General features: G+C 37.6%; 1 protein-coding gene across 1 annotated transcript in view; it reads right to left on the bottom strand.

Moving 5' to 3' along the window:
* LOC114106959 (signal-regulatory protein beta-1-like) overlaps positions 1-19,291 on the bottom strand; it is a 355,204-nt gene that overhangs the window by 132,020 nt on the left and 203,893 nt on the right. The window lies entirely within an intron of this gene.

Genomic DNA, 19,291 nt, shown 5'->3' with positions numbered 1-19,291 from the left:
GTCCTGACCTGCTTATCCTGCCACATACTTCAGGTATAATGTTGTGCCTCAACTATAACCCTGAGGAATGGAGCCTCTATAGGCTGAGACCTCTGAAATTGTGAGGCCCCAAATTAATCTTTTTCTCCTCTAATTATTCTTGTCATGTCTTTGGGTCACAGTAGAAAAATAGATGCCTAAGACACTCATGTTTATCACAGCACAGCTCATAATAACCAAGTAATGGAATCACCGAAGTGATTCAATGGATGTGTCCTTCAATGGATAAATGGATAAACAATATGTGCTATATTCAACCATAAAGAAGAATAAAATTATGTCATTTTCAAAAAAAAGAATATAATTGCCGATCATCATATCAAGCAAAATAGGACAGACTCAGACAAGTAATGTTTTCTTCTGTATGTGGAAGACAAAGGGGAAATCCAGGGTATCTTGAAAGTAGAAGAAATGGAAGGAAATCATGCTAGGAGAAAAGGAGGGTACACAGAGGTATTAGGGGCCTTAGAGAGTCATTTCAATCAGCTTATGTCTTATGCATATATGAATATGCCACAGGAAATCCATTATTTTGTAAAATTCCCATAAGCTCCACCCTCCAAAAAAATTAAAACAGTAAAAAAGTAAGAAGAAGCCCTGGAAGTTACACAGCTCCACTTCTGCAAGTCATTTGTGATGGGGCCACAGAGTCTTGTCTATACCAAAGAGAGGAGCAACAAAAGGGATGCACCAACATCTTGAAAAGCATGTAGAACTGTATTGTCGAGGTAAATTTTGAAAATAAAATTGGTCCTAGTATTGATCAAATCTTTTTCTAATCTTACCAACATTTTCCCCCCACTCTGTTGATTTTCAAAAATAGTGTTAAAATCTTAAAAAAAAGAAAAAGAAAAAGAAAGAGGAACTAAGCTCTCTAGCATTATGTCCATGCTTGCCTTCCAGGCAGAGGAGGTGGGACTACACTTTGCAGAGAAATGATGAGGTAAGGGCCAATCTATGTCAGCATAATAGCTGCTCAACACATCTATAATGTCAACACAGTTAGGGGAGCAACAGGGAGTCTCCACAGTAGCTGTGCATTGCAAAAGGATCTCATGTCATCTCCCCCACCATCCCCAGAACTCAGGTTGCTGTAACTGGGTGCCATCTTAATAAGTGAGGTACTGTCTGAATTTTTACTGCTTGAAGGGATCAAAACCCACTGTGTATCCCCCACTCTGGTACCCCACAATTAATAAAATAATAATGAAATAAAATTAGAAATCAAAATAAAATAAAAATAGAAGTAATTCTAACTCCTGGACACTATATAATATGCTGTTGAATGACAAATGATTGCAGAAGAAATCAGGGATGAATTTAAAAAATACTTAGAGGCAAATGAGAATAATTATACAACATATCAAAACCTCTGGGATTGTATGAAGGCAGTTCTAATAGGAAAATTCATTGCAATGAGTTTATTCTTAAAGAGAAGGAACGTCACAAAATAAATAGCCTAACATTACTCTAGGAAAAAAAGAAAAAAACAAGTCAACACCAAAGCACTGGGAAGCTAGAAATAATTTAAAATCAGAGCTGAAGTCAAGAAAATTGAAACCAAAAAACTATTAAATAATAGACAAAAAAACAAAAAGTTGTTTCTTTGTAGAAAATAAATAAAAGCGATAAAACCTTGGACAAGCTAACAAAGACAAAGATAGAGAAAACTCAAATAAATTCGTGATGAAAGAAAAACATCACCACGGATGATACTGAAATATAAACAATAATCAGAAACTATTTTATTTTTTTTTTCATCTTTTTTTTAATTTTATTTATTTTTATTTTTATTTTATTTTATTTTTTTATTGGTTGTTCAAAACATTATAAAGCTCTTGACATATCATATTTCATACATTAGATTCAAGTTGGTTATGAACTCCCAATTTTACCCCAAATACAGATTGCAGAATCACGTCGGTTACACATCCACATTTTTACATAATGCCCTATTAGTAACTGTTGTATTCTGCTACATTTCCTATCCTCTACCATCCCCCCTCCCTCCCCTCCCATCTTCTCTCTCTACCCCATCCACTGTAATTCATATCTCTCCTTGTTTATTTTCCCATTCCCCTCACAACCTCTTATATGTAATTTTGTATAACAATGAGGGTCTCCCTCCATTACCATGCAATTTCCCTTTTCTCTCCCTTTCCATCCCACCTCATGTATCTGTTTAATGTTAATCTTTTCTTCCTGCTCTTCCTCCCTGCTCTGTTCTTAGTTGCTCTCATTATATCAAAGAAGACATTTGGTATTTGTTTTTTAGGGATTGGCTAGCTTCACTAAGCATAATCTGCTCTAGTGCCATCCATTTCCCTGCAAATTCTATGATTTTGTCATTTTTTAGTGCTGCGTAATACTCCATTGTGTATAAATGCCACATTTTTTTATCCATTCATCCATTGAAGGGCATCTGGGTTGGTTCCACAGTCTAGCAATTGTGAATTGTGCTGCTATGAACATCGATGTAGCAGTATCCCTGTAGTACGCTCTTTTAAGGTCTTCAGGGAAAAGTCCAAGAAGGGCAATAGCTGGGTCAAATGGTGGTTCCATTCCCAGCTTTCCCAGGAATCTCCATACTGCTTTCCAGATTGGCCGCACCAGTTTGCAGTCCCACCAGCAATGTACAAGAGTACCCTTTTCCCCACATCCTCTCCAGCACTTGTTGTTGTTTGACTTCATAGTGGCTGCCAATCTTACTGGAGTGAGATGGTATCTTAGGGTGGTTTTGATTTGCATTTCTCTGACTGCTAGAGATGGTGAGCATTTTTTCATGTACTTGTTGATTGATTGTATGTCCTCCTCTGAGAAGTGTCTGTTCAGGTCTTTGGCCCATTTGTTGATTGGGTTATTTGTTTTCTTATTGTTTAATTTTTTGAGTTCTTTGTATACTCTGGATATTAGGGCTCTATCTGAAGTGTGAGGAGTAAAAATTTGTTCCCATGATGTAGGCTCCCTATTTACCTCTTTTATTGTTTCTCTTACTGAGAGAAAACTTTTCAGTTTAAGTAAGTCCCATTTGTTGATTTTTGTTATCAACTTTTGTGCTATGGGTGTCCTATTAAGGAATTTGGAGCCCGACCCTACAATATGTAGATCAGAGCCAACTTTTTCTTCTATCAGACGCAGAGTCTCTGATTTGATATCTAGCTCCTTGATCCACTTTGAGTTAACTTTTGTGCATGGCGAGAGGAGGGGATTCAGTTTCATTTTGTTGCATATGGATTTCCAGTTTTCCCAGCACCATTTGTTGAAGATGCTATCCTCCCTCCATTGCATGCTTTTAGCTCCTTTATCAAATATAAGATAGTTGTAGCTTTGTGGATTAGTCTCTGTGTCCTCTATTCTGTACCATTGGTCCACCCTCCTGTTTTGGTACCAGTACCATGCTGTTTTTGTTACTATTGCTCTGTAATATAGTTTTAAGTCTGGTATCGCTATACCACCTGATTCGCACTTCCTGCTTAGAATTGCTTTTGCTATTCTGGGTCTTTTATTTTTCCATATGAATTTCATGATTGCTTTATCCATTTCTACAAGAAATGCCATTGGGATTTTGATTGGCATTGCATTAAACCTATAGAGAACTTTTGGTAATATCGCCATTTTGATGATGTTAGTTCTGCCTATCCATGAACAGGGTATATTTTTCCATCTTCTACGATCTTCTTCTACTTCTCTTTTTAGGGTTTTGTAGTTTTCATTATATAAATCTTTCACCTCTTTTGTTAGGTTGATTCCCAAGTATTTTATTTTTTTTGAGGATATTGTGAATGGAGTGTTTTTCCTCATTTCCGTTTCAGAAGTTTTGTCGCTGATATACAGAAATGCCTTTGATTTATGCGTGTTGATTTTATATCCTGCCACTTTTCTGAATTCATTTATTAGTTCTAGTAGTTTTTTTGTAGACCCTTTTGGGTCTTCTAGGTATAGAATCATGTCATCTGCAAATAGTGATAATTTAAGTTCTTCCTTTCCTATTTTTATGCCTTTAATTTCTTTCGTCTGTCTAATTGCTCTGGCCAGTGTTTCGAGAACTATATTGAATAGAAGTGGTGATAGAGGGCATCCCTGTCTTGTTCCAGATTTTAGGGGGAATGCCTTCAATTTTTCTCCATTGAGAATGATGCTAGCCTGAGGCTTAGCATAGATAGCTTTTACTATGTCGAGGTAAGTTCCTGTTATCCCTAGTTTTTCTAATGTTTTGAACATAAAGGGATGCTGTACTTTGTCGAATGCTTTTTCTGCGTCTATTGAGATGATCATATGGTTCTTATTTTTAAGTCTATTGATGTGGTGAATAACATTTATTGATTTCCGTATATTGAACCATCCTTGCATCCCAGGGATGAATCCTACTTGATCATGGTGCACAATTTTTTTGATGTGCCTTTGTATCCGATTCGCCAGAATTTTATTGAGGATTTTTGCATCTAGGTTCATCAGAGATATTGGTCTGTAGTTTTCTTTCTTTGAGGTGTCTTTGTCTGGTTTCAGAATCAGGGTGATGTTGGCCTCATAGAATGAATTTGGAAGAGCTCCTTCTTTTTCTATTTCCTGAAATAACTTGAAAAGTATTGGTATTAATTCTTCCTTAAAGGTTTTGTAAAACTCCGCTGTATACCCATCCGGTCCTGGGCTTTTCTTGGTTGGAAGTCTTTTGATTGCTTCTTCTATTTCATCTATTGTTATTGGTCTGTTTAAGTTGTGAGTATCCTCCTGACTCAGTCTGGGCAAATCATATGACTTAAGGAATTTATCGATGTCTTCACTATCTTCTATTTTATTGGAATATAGGTTTTCAAAATAATTTCTAATTGTCTTCTGTATTTCTGTAGTGTCTGTTGTGATATTGCCTTTTTCATCCCGTATGTTAGTGATTTGAGTTCTCTCTCTTCTTCTTTTCGTTAGCATGGCTAAGGGTCTGTTGATCTTATTTATTTTTTCAAAGAACCAACTTTTAGTTTTGTTAATTTTTTCAATAGTTTCTTTTGTTTCAATTTCGTTGATTTCCGCTCTGATTTTAATTATTTCTTGCCTTCTGCTACATTTGCTGTTGTTTTGCTCTTCCTTTTGTAGGGCTTTGAGATGAAGTGTGAGCTCATTTATTTGTTGGTTTTTCCTTTTTTTGAGGAATGACCTCCAAGCGATGAATTTCCCTCTTAAAACTGCTTTCATTGTGTCCCATAGATTCCGATATGTTGTGTCTGTATTTTCATTTATCTCTAAGAAGTTTTTGATTTCTTCCTTTATGTCTTGTGTAACCCATTGATCATTCAGTAACATATTGTTCATTTTCCATGTGATGTAGGATTTTTCCTTCCTTCTTTTATCATTGATTTCCAGTTTCATTCCATTATGATCAGATAAAATGCATGGTATTATCTCCACCCCTGTATATTTACTGAGGGTTGCCCTATGGCATAATATGTGGTCTATTTTTGAGGAGGATCCATGTGCTGCTGAGAAAAAAGTATATCCACTTGATGATGGTTGATATATTCTATATATGTCAGTTAAGTCTAGGTTGTTGATTGTGATATTGAGTTCTATAGTTTCTTTATTCAGCTTTTGTTTGGAGGATCTGTCCAATTGTGAGAGAGGTGTGTTGAAGTCACCCATAATTATTGTGTTGTGGTCTATTTGATTCTTGAACTTGAGGAGAATTTGTTTTATGAACGTCTCAGCACCATTATTTGGTGCATAAATATTGATAATTGTTATGTCTTGTTGGTGAATGGTTCCTTTTAACAGTATATAATGTCCTTCCTTATCCCTTTTGATTAATTTAGTCTTGAAGTCAATTTCATTCGATATGAGGATGGCCACCCCTGCTTGCTTACGAGGACCGTGTGCATGGTATATTTTTTCCCAACCTTTCACCTTCAGCCTGTGTATGTCTTTTCCAATCAGATGTGTCTCCTGGAGGCAACATATTGTTGGATTTGTTTTTTTAATCCATGTTACCAGCCTATGTCGCTTTATTGGAGAGTTTAAGCCATTAATGTTTAGAGTTACTATTGATATATGGTTTGTACTTCCAGCCATGTTTGATTATTTATCTTGTTCTTTTTTTTTTTTTTTTAAATTTAGTTTGTTTCTCCATGGTTAGCTTTCCCCCCGCCCTCTGTCTTTATAGAGGCACTTCCCACTGATGGTTTTGGTTATTGTTTTTCATTTCTTCCTCGTGTAGTGTTTTGCTCAAGATGCTTTGCAATGCTGGTTTTCTGGCTGCAAATTCTTTTAGTTTTTGTTTATCATGAAAGATTTTTATTTCGTTATCGTACCTGAAGCTTAATTTTGCTGGATACAGAATTCTTGGTTGGCATCCATTTTCTTTCAGTGTTTGAAATACGTTGTTCCAGGATCTTCTCGCTTTCAGCGTCTGTGATGAAAAATCTGTTGTTAACCTTATTGGTTTACCCCTGCATGTAATCTGCCTCCTTTCTCTTGTAGCTTTTAGTATTTTCTCTTTGTTCTGTATATTGGATATCTTCATAACAATGTGTCTTGGCATTGGTCTACTGTGATTTTGTGTGCTCGGTGTCCTGTATGCATCTACAATTTGTATATCTGTTTCCTTTTTTATTTCTGGAAAGTTTTCTGTAATTATTTCTTTCAGCAGGTTACTCATTCCCTTGGTTTGAATCTCTGTACCTTCTTCTATCCCGATGACTCGTAGGTTTGGTTTCTTTATGTTATCCCATATCTCTTGGATGTTTTTCTCATGGTTTTTAACCAGCCTTTCTGAGTTGGCTAGGCTCTTTTCAAGATGATATATTTTGTCTTCATTATCTGATGTTCTGGCTTCTACTTGCTCCACTCTGTTAGTGATACTCTCAATTGAGTTTTTAATTTGGTTTACCGTTTCCTTCATTTCTAGAATTATTGTTTGGTTTTTTTTTTTTTATAATCTCAATCTCCTGATAAAGATGCTTAACTTCTTCTTTTATCTGTCTATGTAATTCATTTTCAAAGTGTTCTTTCACTGTTTGGATTTGCTGTCTCGTATCTTCTTTAAGGTTCCATTCCATCTGTCTAAGGTATTCCTTGAGTTCTTTATATGACCATTTTTCTGCTGACTCTAGGTCCTCCTGAATATTTAGGCTGTCCTTCATTGTTTGTACTCCTTTTCTTCCTTGCTTTTTTATGCTGCTCATGTTACTTCTTGTTCTGTTTGACTGCTGAGTTACTGTTTACTCTTATAGATTTATTTGATGCTTGAGAGGAAAGATATTAGAAGGGAAGGGAAGAAGTCACTAAAGAGAATGAGAGTAGGCAGGTAGAATTCAAGGAAGGGGGAATAAGAAAATTGAAAAGAAATGAAAAGACAAAAGAAACAAGAATAACAAAGATTAGATAATAAAGAAAGAAAGAAAAGATGAAAAAAAAATTTTAACAAAAATAATAGTGATAATAAAAAATGAAAATTAAAATTTTAAAAAATAATAATAATAATAAAATTAAAAAAATAGAAACATTGAAAAAAAGTTAAAGAACAACAACAAATAAAAATTGAAAATGAAAGAAAAAGAAGAAAAAGAAAAGGAAAAAAATGATAATAATAATAAATGCAGTCTCGAGTTCTATTAACTTCTCTTCCAGTAGGTGGAGCTGTGCCCACTGGGCCAAGCTTCTCCTCTCAATAGGTGGGAACCATTCACTGTGCAGTAGCTCTTTCTCCTAGACTGGGCGGGTCTCCAATCCTGAGTGTCTAGGGCCTTGTCTTGTGTTTCCTCAAGCCAGGCCGTGCTCACCTGTGGCGCTCACCACAATACTGGCTACACGCCGGGTCTGCTGCTCCTGGGAGCCCTGTTTTCATGAACACCTGGGCTCACTCTCCCTGTTTGCCTCCCTCAGACCCTAAGTTTGTAGAGCTTGGGGCTGAGATCCCCCAGCGAATTTGCTTGCCCTCCTGTAGCCACGCCCCCGGTAGCTGGTGCAAGAGACCTCAGTTGTCAGCACTGGTGGGAGCGGTAGCCGGGAGTTCCGCGCCGCGAGTCCTGCGCCACTCCTGATTCCCTCGGTCTGGTTATTGCGTTCACAGGAGAGCTGGGAGTGGCCCTTAAGTTTTCCCTGCTGTGTGGAGAGAGATGACTAGGGGATTACACACCTGTCGCGCTGGTTTCAATGCAGTTATCTCCTCTGCCCGTGACGCCATTTCTCTGCCATGGTGATATCCCATGCAAATGGTGACCGTTTGCTCCCTTTGCCGGGTGACCAATGCAACGGGTGGGTCCTGACTGTCTCTCCCAATCCCCGTTTCAGTCCTGTGGCCACTGCCTATGAAGGCTCGGTTGGCTTTTACCTCTGTAAGTTCCTAAGGGCCAGCCAATTATTTCAGCGGAATCGTTAGTGCTGAGTCACACGAAGCAGGCGAACCGGAGCTTAATTGCCTCCGATTCGGGCTCTGTGTGTGTGTTCTGAGGGGCCCAGCCTGTACACCCCAGATCCACGTCAGCTCAGCATTGCCTAGTGATCCTGAGCAAACAGCATTTAGACAGTTTACGGCTCCCTATGCCCGCGCAGTTGAAGATGTCAGAGACTTGATCTCTCTGCACCTGCCACCATGTTACATCTCATCAATGATATTCATGTTGCCCTTACAGCTTCCTGGTATAAGCAAGTTCTTGGGATTATACAAACTGCTGCTTCTGTTTCCAGTCCAGATTTCTAGAAATGAAACCCTGCCGCCGTCGCCTCCGTCTCTGGGCCACGCCCACGAGCGCCGCGCTTGTCTGCGATCGTAGCAGAGCCGCCCTGGCCTCCGCAGCTCTTCCGCCCGGTGCCCGGCCCCAGGGGCCCAAGCGGCTGCAGCCGCGGCTCTCCGTCCCCCTCCTCCGGAGCACGGGTCCCCTGGCAGGGGGGTGCAGAACGACCCCAGAGCAGGCTCTGCCCGAAGGTGCAGCAGCGAACAGGCCACCGAGACGCTCGAGGTTGCAGTCCAGCCTTCGGAGGACAGGGCTCGGCACGCAGCCCAGCTCCAACCTCTAGGTGAGGCTGCCGGACAGTGTATACAGAGCCATCAAGACAGCAAGCAGAAAGCAAATGGCGGCTCCCGCGGAGTGGATTTTCGGCACAGAAACCACAGCCCCGCCAACAATCCCAATCCACAAACTCTCCCTGTATAAAAAATATTCAAAAGAAAAAAAAAAGGCGGGGCGCACTGAGCTTTCTTTGCCTCGGGTACTTACAATCCACTGCTGATTACACATTCAGCTTCTCCGCCCGGAGCGAAGCGAAAGAGGAAGCAGATGGGAGCAAAGCGCCCGCGGCTCTGAGCAGCCAAGCGTCTCTTTTTCGATTTCTTTGTTCTTCCTGCTCCTTGGCAAAGTGGTCCGCTACAGATTAACGGTGAAAGGAGCTTTAACAGACTGTGCGAAATCTCTATTAAAGCCGCTGCTTTGAGCACCACGCTCAGCACTTCAGCAACCCCCGTACGCAGCGGCCATCTTCCAGAAACTATTTTAAAAATTTATACTCAAGTAGAAAATCTTGAAGAGATTGGCAAATTTCTAGAAACAAATAACCTATCCGAATTAATCAGGAAGACATAGAAAATTTAAGCAGGTCAATTTAAGCAATGAAATTTAAGATGCTATTTCAAGCCTACCAAGAAAGAAAAGTCTTGTATCAGATGGATTCTCAGCCAAAATCTATCAGATCTTTAAAGAATAACTAATACAAATCCTCCTCCAATTGTTCCATGACAAAGAAAAGGAGAGCTCATTCCATGAAGCTATTATCACCCTGATACCAAAGCTGGAAAGATACATCAAGGAAAGAAAGCTTTAGACAAATATCCCTCATTAACATAGATGCAAAAATTCTTAATAAAATACCATCAAATCATATAAAAACACATTAAAAAGATAGTTCACCATGATCAAGTGGGGTTCGTCTCAGAGATTCAAGTTGTCTCAACATACAGAAATCAATAAATGCGATTCATCATCACATCAATAACTTAAAGACAAGAACCAAATAATTATCTCAGTGCATGCAGAAAAACATCTGACAAAATCCAGCATCCATTCATGCTGAAAACACTAGAAAAACTAAGGATAGTAGGAACATACCTTGTAAAGTCTATATATGCTAATCCTAAGGCAGACATCATTCCATACAGAGAAAAATAGAAAGCATTCCCTCTAAAAACTAAAACAAGACAGCAATTCCCTGTTTCACCACTTCTATTCAATAGAGTTCTGGAGAATCTAGCCATAGAAATTAGACAAAAAATAATGGGATACATATAGAAAATAATAACTCACATTATCCCTATTTGCCAATGACATGATTCTATATTTAGACTTCCCCAGAACTTCACTAGAAAATTTCTAGAACTTGAAAAAAGAATTCAGCAAATTAGGAGGCTATAAAATTGAAACCCATAAAACAATTGCAATTCTGAATTTTTAATGTTTGAAGGGATACATTGATGATGAATCAACTGAAAGAGAAATTAGAAAACTCTCCCATTCATGTTAACCTCAAAAGAAATTGAGAATCAATCTAACAAAAGAGATGGAAGACCTCTACATTGAAAACTACAGAACATTAAAAAAAGAAATTGAAGAAGAACTCAGAAGATAGAATGATGTCCCCTTTTCCTGGATAGGCAGAATTAATATTGCCTAAATTGCCATTCTACCAAAAGTGCTATAGATATTTAATGCAATTCCGATTACAATTCCAATGACACTTTTCATAGAAATATGAAAAGCAATCATGAAATTTATTCAGAAACATAAGAGGCCCAGAATAGCCAAAGAAATTCTTATTGAGAAAAGTGATGCAAGGGGCATCACAATAGCAAACCTTAAATTATACTACAGAGCTGTAATAACAAAAACAGCATGGTATTGGTACCAAAACAGACATGAAGACCATTGGAACAGAATTGAAGACACGGAAGCAAACATACATAAATAGTTAACTCATATTAGACAAAAGCACCATAAACATACATTGTAGAAAAGATAGTCTCTTCAACAGATGGTGCTGGGAAAACTGGAAATCCATATGTAGCAAAATGAAACTAAACCCTATCTCTCACCCTGCATAAAACTAAACTCAAAGCAGATCAAGGACCTTAGCATTTGACCAGAAGCCTTGAACCTATTAGAAGAAAATGTACACCCTACTCTACATCATGTCAACGTAGGAACTGACTTCCATAACAAGACTCCTAAAGTGCAAGAAGTAAAATCAGAAATAAATAAATGAAATAATATCAAACTAAACAGCTTCTTCACAGCTAAGAAACAATCAGGAATGTGAACAGAGAGCCAACAGAATGGGAGAAAATTATTACCACCTGTACCTCAGATACAGCAAAAATCTGAGTATAGAAAGAACTTAAAAGATTTTAATACCTCCTACAAAAAAATCCCCAAATAATCCAATCAATAAATGGGCAAAGGAACTGAACATGCACATCACAGAAGAAGAAAATATGATTGGTCAACAAATATTTTTAAAAAGGTTCAACATTTCTACAAATTAGAAAATGTAAATTAATACTATACTGAGATTTCTTCTCACTCCAGTCATAAGGCAATTATCAAGAATACAGGTAAAAATAAATGTTGGCAAGGATGTGGGGAAAAAGATTCACTCAGACACTGCTGGTGTGACTGCATATTGGTACAACTGCTCTGGAAAGCAGTATGAAGATTCTACAGAAATCTTGGAATGATACCACCCTTTGACCTAGTTATTCCACTCTTTTAAAGGTCTTAAAATCAGCCTACTACAGGGATGTGGTCACGTCAATGTTTATAGTAGCTCAACTCAAAAAAATGAAGCTATAGAATCAACCTAGGTGCCCTTAAACAGATGAAGAAATAGGAAGAACCGGGGAGAAGCCCACATTGCAACACTCCGTGCCCCTGTGATGGGGTTCTTTACTCACCAAAGCATGGCTTCACAGCCCAACATCAGGAGACATATAGGCTTGGGGCTGCCCTACCATGAAACTGGAATATCACCGCTTCTATCAAGGGACAACAATAAGGACCTGGTGAGATGTCACCAATGTTCCCTGAGGGCCTGGCTACACCAGAGTTTTCTCTACTAGGAGTGATAATAGTTATCCTGTTGCTGAGGTAACAGGAATTATTGCCTGGGGTTGCCTATTTCTTTTTTCTCCTACTAACAGCCAACTTCTTATGATTATCCTCTCACTAGTCATATAACCTAATACCTCTGTATTCTCATATCCTACCTCATAAACATCTCAGCCAATGCCCCCCCCCAGATCCCTTTCTACCATTAGAAACTGTAAACCATTACACAAACCTATTGACTATATGTTAGAAGATAACTGAACTCATCATTTCTGATTATAGTGACAAAATTTAAATGTAAAAACAGAATCTAAATGATATATGGATGCATGTTGGGTACATTGAGTGCTGTAATATTGATCTCTCCCTTAATAGTGAGGTATTGATAACTTAAAGGGAAACTATAATACAATAAGGCAGAAATTGTAATACCTTGGATCTACACTGCAAGTGAGGAAGACAGACATCATGAAAAACCAAGGGAGGAAAGTGTGCCCCAAACAAACCAAGATACTACAACAATAGAATCCATAGATACTGAAGTAGGTGAAATGTCAGACAAGAAGTTCATAATATACATAACTAGAGAAGGAGTTCAGAATATACATCACTAAAATGATTTGGGAATTAAAAATTACCTAAGTGAGCAGATTCAGGCAAAAATCGATCACTCCAACAAAGAGATAATAGAGCAAAGACAGGTTACAAGAGATTACTTCAAGATATAGGAATTCTGAAAAGAAAAACCCAGAAATCCTTGAAATTAAAGAAACAATAAGCCAATTAAAAACTCAATAGATAACCTCAACAACAAACTAGATCATTTGGAAGACAGGACCTCAGACAGTAAAGACAAAATATATAGTGTTGAAAATAAAGTTGACCTCTCAGTGAAGATGGTAAGAAACCATGAACAGAATATCCAAGAATTATAGGACACATCAAAAGATCAAAGTTAAGATTTATTGGGATAGAGAAAGTTCAGAGATTCAAACCAAAGAAACGCACCATCTCTTCAATGAAATAATATCAGAAAATTTCCCAAGCATGAAAAATAAATTGGAAAATAAAATACAAGAGGCCTATAGGATACCAATTGTACAAAATTACAACAGATTTACACCAATACACATTATAATAAAAATGCCTAGCATACAGAATAAGGATAGAATTTTTAAGGCTGCAAGGGAGAAAAATCAGATTACCTATATAGGAAAACCAATTCATATCTCAGCAGATTTTTCAATGCAGGCCCTCAAAGCAAAGAGAGCCTGGTACAACATATATCAAGTTCTGAAAGATAATGGATGCCAACCAAGCATCTTATATCCTCAAAAATGAAGATTCAGATTTGATGATGAAATAAAAACCTTTCATGATAAACAAAAGCTAAAAGAATGTACAGCAACAAAGCCTACGCTATAGAACATTCTTGGCAAAATATTCCATGAGGAGGAAATTTAAAACAACAATGAAAATCTGCAAGGGGAAGAACTACTATAAAGGAAAATCCAACCAAGGAGAAAACAATTCAAGCTAAATACCAAAAATAAATAAAAATTATCAGTAATATAAATCATCTCTCAATAATAACCCTGAATGTTAATGGCCTAAAATCACCAATTAAAAGGCATAGCCTGGTAGATTGCATCACAAAAAAAATCCCAACAATGTGCTGCCTTTGAGAGATTCATCTCATAGGAAAAGATGCCCACTGACTAAAGGTAAAAGGTTGGATAAAATATACCATTCCCATGGTCTATGTAAAAAAGCAGGGGTTTCCATCCTCATACTTGACTTCAAGCCAAAGTTAATCAAAAGAGATAAAGATGAACACCTCATACTGCTTAAGGGAACCATACATCAACAAGACATAACAGTTATATATGCCCCAAACAATGGAGCATCTATGTTCATCAACCAAACTCTTTTCAATCTTCAAGAATCAAATAGACCACTACAAGATAATTTTGGATAACATTAATGCATCTGTTTCACCACTGGATAGATCTTCCAAACAAAAGCTAAACAAAGAAACCAAATAACTCAATAAAACTATCAATAACTTTGACTTATCTGACATATATAGAATATATTATCCATCAACGTGTAAATACACTTTCTTCTCAGCAGCACATGAATCCTTCTCTAAAATATACCATATATTATGCCACAAAGCAACTCTTATTAAATACAAAAAAGTAGGGATACTACTCTGTAGTCTATCACACCACAATGGAATAAAGTTAGAAATCAATGATAAAATTTAAAAAAGGTACTCTAACACCTGGAGACTAAATAATATGCTACTGAATGAACAATGGGTGGCAAAAGACATCAAGGAGGAGATTAAAAATTCTTAGAGGTAAATTGAGAACACTGATACAACATATTGAAAAAATCTGGGACACTAAGAAGGCAGTACTAAGAGGAAATTTCCTTGCATGGAGTACATTCTTTCAAAGAAGAAAAAGTCAAAGAAAAAGTCAACAAATTAATGACCTGACATTATATCTCAAAGCTCTAAAAACAGAAAAACAAACAAACACCAAAAGCAGTAGAAGACAGTAAATAATTAAAATCAGAGTTGAAATCAGTGAAATTTAAACAAAGGAAACAATTGAAAAAATTGACAGAACAAATAGTTGGTTCTTTAAAAAAATAAGTAAAATGGATAAACCATTAGTTATGCTAATGAAGAGAAGGAGAGAGAAAATTGAAATTACTAACAGTCATGATGAAACAGGAAATATCACGATGGACACTATAGAAATACAGAAGATAATTAGAAATTATTCTGAAAATTTGTACTCCAATAAAATAGAAAATATCAAAGATATCGACAAATTTCTAGATGCATATGATATACCCAAATCAGAATCATATACAAAATTTAAACAGATAAATTTTAAGCAAGGAAACAGGGTTCCATCAGAAGCCTACCAACCAAGAAAAGCCCAGGACTGGATGGATACACAGCTGTGTTCTACAAGACCTTTAAAGAAACTAACACCAATACTTCTCAAACTATTTCATGAAATAAAAAAGAGGGAACACTTAAAAAACATTCTATGAAGCCAATATCATCCTGATCCCCAAACCAGACAAAGACACATCAAAGAAAAAAAACTTCAGACCAATCTCTCTGATGAGTATAGATAGAAAAATTCTCAATAAAATTCTGGCAAATTGAGTACAAAAACATATCAAGAAGATAGTGCACCAAAATCAAGTAGGGTTCATCCCAGGGATGCAAGGTTGGTTAAACATATGGAAATCAATAAATGCAATTCATCACATCAATAGACTTGTGGGGACAATTGCATGGAGTACTGGATACATGGCATATATTAAGGGTGTCTGAGTGGCAGGCTACTCCCTTCATGTTAGGCATGTGAGCCTCAAGCCACTTACCCTGTAGCCACAGCCCTGAGCATGAGGCCATGTTGTAGTCCTGGCCCTTCCTCCACTGCCCACTCCTTAATTAGTCACTGCAAGGATAGTTAGCTGGAATTGCATTGGTGCCGGTCAGTAATCTGCTTAGCTATTGCCCGAGTATATGTACATGATAACTGCACAATAAAATTAGGCCTGCTTCCTGCTTGGTCTCTGGAGGTGTTGATTAGAGACTCTGCAGCCACACTCTCCTCTCCCCTGTTCCATGGACCTCCTGGCTGAATGAGAGAGATCCAACAAATAGATTCAAAGATAAAAAACATATGATCATCTCAATAGATACAGAGAAAGCATTTGACAAAATACAGCACTTTTTCATGTTCAAAACACTAGAAAAACTAGGACTATCAGAAAAATACATCAACATTGTAAAGCCTGTCTATGATAAGTCCCATGTCAACATCATCCTAAATGAAGAACAATTGAAAGCCTTCCCTCTAAAAACAGAAACAAGACAGGGATGCCCCATTTCACCACTTCTATTTAACATAGTTCTTGAAACTCTAGCCAGAGCAATTAGACTAACAAAAGAAAATAAAAGAATGTGGATAGGAAAAGAAGAACTCAAATTAGCACTATTCGCCAATGATATGATTCTATACCATAGAAGACAAAAAAATCCCACTAGAAATCTTCCAGAACTAATAAATTAATTCAGCAAAATATCAGGATATTGTTTATTTTTGTTATTTAACTTAACTTGGTTTTCCTCTTTGATTAGTTTTTCCTTTATTGTGCTACCTCCCTCTGCTGGTTTTCATTGTTGTTTTCCGTTTCCTCTTCATGAAATATTTTGTAAAGGATGTTTGTAGTGCCAGTTTCCTAGCTATAAATGCTTTTAACTTTTGTTTATCATGGAAGGTTTTTATTTCACCTTCAAATTTGAAGCTTAATTATGCTGGATACAAGATTCTTGGTTGGCACCCATTATCTTTCAGAGCTTGAAATATGTTGTTCGAGGATCTTCTAGCTTTCAGGGTCTGTGTTGAAAAATCTGCCATTATCCTAATTGGCTTACCCCTATATGTAATCTGATTCCTTTCTCTTGTGGCTTTTAAAATTCCCTCCTTATTCTGTATGTTGGGCATTTTCAATATAATGTGTCTAGGTGGGGATCTGCTGTTGTTTTGCACATTCGGCTCCTGTAGGCTTCTTGGGTTTGGATTTCTGTTTCATTTTTCATGTCTGGAAAGTTTTCTGACATTATTTCATTGAACAGATTGACCATTCCTTTGGTTTGGACCTCTATGCCTTCCTCTATTCCAATAACTCTTAAATTTGGTCTTTTTATGCTATCTCATATTTCTTGGATGTTCTGCTTGTGTTTTTTTATCATTCTTTTCAAGATGATATACTTTACCTTCATTGTCTAATATCCTATCTTCTAAGTGGTCTACTCTGTTGGTGATGCTCTCATTTGAGTTTTTAATTTGCTTTATTATTTCTTTCATTTCAAGGATTTCTGTTTCTTTTTTTGTATAACCTCTACTTTCCTGTTGAGTTGATCTTTTGCTTCTTTGATTTGTTTATGTAGCTCATTATTAAAGTGATCTTTCACTGCCTGTATTTGTTGTCTAATGTCTTCTTTGAGATCCCAGTACATTTTATCCATGTATATCCTGAAATCTTTCTCTGTTATTTTTTCTGCTGTAGCTGTCAATTCTTCTAATGATGTGTTGTGTTTAATTGTTTGTGGTACTTTCTTCCCTTGTCTTTTCATGTTGCTTGCATTTCTTTTTTTCCAGCTCTGTGGGGCTGGTGTGTTATTGTTTTTACCCTATAGATTTGTAGTGCTCTTATATGGTTCCAAGATCCCTCCTTTTGGGGGAAGGACAATGTTAACAGATCCTAATATCAACAGTACATCACCTATGAACAAATTATTGTTATTAATACATTTATAGTTAGTCTCAATGTCCAGAAATGTTGGATTCAATTATTATTTAAAATATAATCAGTGGTTTTATAAAAAGTGTACAGTTTCTGGTGGCAGACAGTGAACTGGGGGTTGGGCATAGAACAATTTGCTAAGGGGGAAAGATGTGAGGGTATCGGGCTAATATAACTCAGGAAATTTGAAGGAAAACTCTATTGAAAAGGGTTAGACGCAGGAGAATAGACAGGAGGTGATTTAGGGTAGAAAATTACTTGGGAGGACAGTAGAGTACATAAAAACAAAGGCACATATGTATTTAGAAAATTACAAGATGTTAAAATAGTAAAATTTGGAGGGTGAAAGAAGAAGAAAGAAAAAAAAAGAAAGAGAAGAAAGAGAAAAAAAGAAAAAAGAGAGAATAAAAAGGGGGGCCTTATGTAATTTCTCTATATTATATTTTCCAGGTGACTCAGTTCTCAAAGTTCTATTTCATGTATAGTTCTTGGTTTCACATATGTCAGGGTTGTGAGGTTCAGAGGATAGAAGTGCAGAGGAGGAAGAAGTATAAGAAGGAAAAACAACAACAACAAACTCTTAGAATTCCGTTTCCTTCCTTTCTGCTTCTCTTCTCTCCCAGTAGGTGGGGTGGTCTGTTTTAAGCTGGAGTCTCTGTCCTCAGGGTGGTGTAGGTAACCAGGGTGGGAAGACTTGAGCCCCACCCCGCCCCCCATCGTCTCCCTCTCCTGCCTTGAGCACCCAATCCTGGTCTCTCTGATTTGCTTCAGGTTTTTTAGACCCCTCCCTTCCTTTGCTTATCACCCTCAGGTTCCTGCCTGGTGGGTGGTGCCCTGGTCGCACAGAGGTCCAGTTCAGCTGAGAGCGGTTTTTGCGCTGGGCAGTCATGGTGCCAGTAATCACAGCTGGGGGGCGGGGGGTTGGGGAGGAAGTTGGAAACCAGGTACCTGTTCAAATGGAGGTCCACGCTGATAGCTACACCCACCAAAAAAATGGCGAGAGAGGTTTTCCAAGAAGGAGTCGGTCTGCTTCCTGTGCCAGGATGTCTGGTGAGGTGGGGGGAGCTGGGATGGCCTTGTGCTGTGTGATTGCAGCTGTGTGGCCTGATTGGGAGCGGAGCGCAGCTGATAAGGTGGTTCTGCTCTGCTGCTTGAGAGCCATGTGCACTAGAACTGCGGGCTTTGGGTCCAGAGTCCGGAGTCTTATTGGAACAGAGGCTCTGATTTCTGTGCAGGTGGTCGGTAGCAGATCTGACGGTTTCTGTGAAAATCCGCTGTCTAGGGGTCCTGTTGTACTTTCTGAGATGTTGTATTCCATCTAGGTGAGACCTTGTGGAGACCTGCCTGACTCTTTTCTTGGTTTAATTCCACCGAGCAGCCAGAAACAGTACCTCCTCTATTCCGCCATGTAGTCTTGAGCTTTTCTTTGTTGGAAGGCTTTTAACTGCTCTTTGAATTTCATTCCTTGATACCATTCTGTTTAGGTTTTCCATACCTTTCAGGTTCAGTTTGGGCAGGTCACATGTATCTGGGAATTTGTCAATGTCTTCTAGATTTTCCAATGTTTTTGAGTCTAAATTTTGAGCATAGTGTCTGTCCAATGTTCCTGGATTTCAGAAGTTTTTCTAGTGATATTTTCTTTTTTGTCTCTACTTTGATTGATTTGTGTCTTCCTTCTCTTACTTTTGGTCATTTGGCTGAGGGATTTTCAATCTTATGTATCTTTTAAATGAACCAATTCCTCCTTGCTTTGAACCTTTGTATTCTTTTTCTTTCTTAATTTCATTAATTTCTTCTCTAATCTTAATGATTTCCTATCACCTGTT

This window comes from Marmota flaviventris, chromosome 2 (genome assembly GCF_047511675.1).
Source record: "Marmota flaviventris isolate mMarFla1 chromosome 2, mMarFla1.hap1, whole genome shotgun sequence".
In the NCBI taxonomy this organism is placed as follows: Eukaryota; Metazoa; Chordata; class Mammalia; order Rodentia; family Sciuridae; genus Marmota; species Marmota flaviventris.
Note: the sequence above shows the minus strand (reverse complement) of the source record. Positions and strands in the feature narration are given on the sequence as shown.